The sequence below is a fragment of the Rana temporaria genome, chromosome 5 (assembly GCF_905171775.1).
Source record: "Rana temporaria chromosome 5, aRanTem1.1, whole genome shotgun sequence".
Lineage (NCBI taxonomy): Eukaryota > Metazoa > Chordata > Amphibia > Anura > Ranidae > Rana > Rana temporaria.
Window position 1 is genome coordinate 155,158,295 of NC_053493.1, and position 3,604 is coordinate 155,161,898.

At 37.6% G+C, this 3,604-nt stretch overlaps 1 long non-coding RNA gene across 2 annotated transcripts; it reads left to right on the top strand.

The window, feature by feature from the left end:
* The first annotated feature begins 256 nt into the window (after positions 1-256).
* On the top strand, positions 257-2,441 carry LOC120939595. 2 transcript variants are annotated; one of them, XR_005749292.1, is made up of 3 exons: positions 257-347; positions 898-1,006; positions 2,317-2,441. It is a non-coding gene; the product is annotated as an uncharacterized LOC120939595 (long non-coding RNA). The 2 variants fall into 2 exon arrangements; XR_005749293.1 differs by lacking the exon at positions 257-347 and adding an exon at positions 410-627.
* The last annotated feature ends 1,163 nt before the right edge of the window (positions 2,442-3,604 follow it).

Here is a 3,604-nt window from a genome sequence, read left to right on the forward strand (position 1 = left end):
TATCATGGACCCAATGGGAGCAGAACTTGTATATGCAGCCACATTGCTCAAGAACTGGGGGTAAGTGTGCCTAGTAAAAAAGTAGTTTTAACACCAATAAATTAAAAACAAAGCGCTATTTTTAGCATTATATATATATATATATATCAATATATATATATATATATATATATATATATATATATATATATATATATATATATATATATATATCATTTTTTTTTTTCAAAAATAGTTTGTTCCTGCAGAAGGACAAGTGCAAAGATCAGGTTGTCCAATGGAAAATAGGCTTTCTAAACCACAGCAAACAACAGGACACCAGTAGCTGTGGAGTTCTTATTTTGATGGTAATTGCTTTGTTTTCACTCATTTATGTCAATGAAATGTTATATTGGTAACCCCTTTAAATAAAACACGTCGCTCCTCCAGAGCAGATTACACTGCAAAGTGCTTGTGCTGTTATCTGCTCCACTTGAAACTTTAAAACGTCCCTGATTCTGCTAATTCGTGTATGCCATTTCTGCTTTGAACCCATAAATCTGGCTGCTGTATTAGAGGCTGGCATAGCACACAGTGTAAAATGGATTTAAGCTAGCATTCTAAATACCTAAACTGCACTGTGTTCAGGTTAGTCACTTGACTTATGCCCGCTTTACACCCACGAGACAGATTGTGTGGAGGAGACAAGTGGACTTTGGATCTCCCTGAGGGAGATTGCGGCTCCTCCAGCATAAGACATATAAAGCAGCCATGAGTAATGTGACCGCACCGAAGATGGCACAATTTTGTTATTTAAAAAAAAAAAAAAAGTGTGTGTGTGTATACATATATATATAAATAATATAATGTGTGTCTGTATAAAAAAAAAATAAGATATACACTTTTCATGTTTTAGAGTTTGCTAAGGACTACCTACAAAGTGGGACGATAGGCAATGTAAAGACCTCAGAACAAGCAATATTGGATGCACGACTGCAAATAGCATGCACCCTACTGGAGTATAAAGGTCAGTCATATCACTAGCAAATGTACACAAAGTTTTCATGCAGTTAACCACTTTAGCCCCGGGCCTGTTTTTCAGAGTCGGTGTTTACGAGACAAAACCATTTTTTTTTGCTAGAAAATTACTTAAAACCCCCAAACATTATATATTTTTTTTTTCTAACACCCTAGAGAATAAAATGGAAGTCATTGCAATACTTTTTGTCACACCGTATTTGCGCAGCGGTCTTACAAGCGCACTTTTTTTGGAAAAAATTCACTTTTTTAAATGAAAAAATAAGACAACAATAAATTTGGCTCAATTTTTTTATATATTGTGAAAGATAATGTTACGCCGAGTAAAATGATACCCAACATGTCACGCTTAAAAATTGCGCCCGCTCGTGGCATGGCGTCAAACTTTTACCCTTAAAAATCTTGATAGGCGACGTTTAAAAAATTCTACAGGTTGCATTTTTTGAGTTACAGAGTAGGCCTAAGGCTAAAATTAATGCTCTCGCTCTAACGATCGCGGCGATACCTCACTTGTGTGGTTTGAATACCGTTTTCATATGTCGGCGCTACTCGCGAATACGTTCGCTTCTACGCGCGAGCTCGTCGGGACGGGGCGCTTTAAAAAATTTTTTTTTTGCTTTTCGCATTTATTTTTATTTATTTTACAATTTTTAACACTGGAAAAAAAAAAAAAAAAAAAATTATCACTTTTATTCCTATTACAAGGAATGTAAACATCCCTTGTAATAGAAAAAAGCATGACAGGTCCTCTTAAATATGGGATCTGGGGTCAAAAAGACCTCAGATCTCATATTTAGGCTTAAATGCAAAAAAAAAAAAAAAAATTTGGAAATGTCATTTTTTCAAATGACAAAAAAAAAAATGTTTCTTTAAGACGCTGGGCGGGACTGACGTTTTGACGTCACTTCCGCCCAGCGGAGCTATGGGGACGGGCGAAGGAGATTTTTCCTTCAGTCTCGTCCCCGCTCAGCTGCCGGATGGTCGCGATCTCCTCCGCCGCTACCGACGGCTCCGGTAAGCGGCGGAGGGCGCGGAACAGCGGCGGGAGGGGGGGGGGCCCCTCTCCCGCCACCGATAACGGCGATCTCGCGCCGGATTCGCCGCGGAGACCGCCATTATCGTTAACACGGCCGCCCACAGAAGAGATGAATATCTCGATTGTGGCAGCAGCTGCTACCGTTACCGAGATATTCATCTCTAAAGTGATGACGTATAACGACGGTGGGCGGTCGGCAAGTAGTAACAGGTAACAGGTAACAGGTTTCACCACTTAACATTTCGACTTACATTTTATTTTAGATCATCATGGCTGAACAGGTGCTGGAAGATGGATGAGAAACACAAACCTGAAATCTGAAAACCCAAGTTTATTAACGGTTTTGAAATTAATGCGTACATATTGTACACGCCCTTTCCTGGACAGGTTGCAAATATATATATTTTTTTTTATAAAGTTAATTTAACTTTTTTTTAAACTAGTTTGTTAAATAATAGTGTATAATAAAAGTGAAATTCTTATCATCTTTACTGATTACGTATGGTTATTGGGAGGTTTTTGGCTGTTATGACTGTCAACATTTATTCTAGCATAAAGTATCCATCACACAGGTCGAAAGTAAAAACATGCATGCTCTGCAAAATGCTGACCTAACCTGAAATTGGCAGAGGGGGCCCAAAAGGTTACCGCTTAAATTCCTCGTAGTACTTCAATTTATTGTTTGGGACACAATTGTGTAACGTTTAGTATGTAAGGCAAGATTCTGGCACACAACCTTTTGTTAAAAAAAATCTGAGGCTTGGTTGGCCAACAATGGTCCCGTGTGCACCAGGCTTTACTGTATATGTATGTGTCTCACTCACTGTCTCAGACAGTGAGGGGCTTGCACATTCTGATGTAGTGTGAGGTACATTGATTTTGGGGGGTTGGGGAAACAATGCACTTTGCGTCACGCACAGTGATCTCACAACGTTTTTAACCACTTCACCCCCGGGACATTTGGCTGGTAAAAGACCAGGCCACTTTTTGCGATTCAGCAATGCGTTGCTTTAACTGACAATTGCGCGTTTGTGCGACGTGGATCCCAAAAAAATTATGTCCTTTTTTCCCCCACAAATAGAGCTTTCTTTTGGTGGTATTTGACCACCTCTGCGGTTTTTATTTTTTGCACTATAAACCAAAACAGAGCGACAATTAAAAAAAAAAAAAAAAGGAATTTTTTTTTTTTGCTATAAGAAATATCCCCAATAAAAAATATATATCTAAAAAGTTTTTAAGCAATGTAGACCGATATGTATTCTTCTACATATATATATATATATATATATATATATATATATATATATATATATATAAAAAAAAAAAAGCAATAAGCGTTTATTGATCGGTTTGCGCAAAAGTTATAGCGTCAACAAAATTGGGGGTAGTTTTATGGCCTTTATAAAATTTGTTTTACTAGCTATTGCGGCGATCAGCTTTTTTTTTTTTTTTTTTAATATCGCGACTGCATGGCGGACACATTCAAACACCTTAGACACCATTTTGGAACCGTTGTCATTTTTACAGCAATCGGTGCTATAAAAATACACT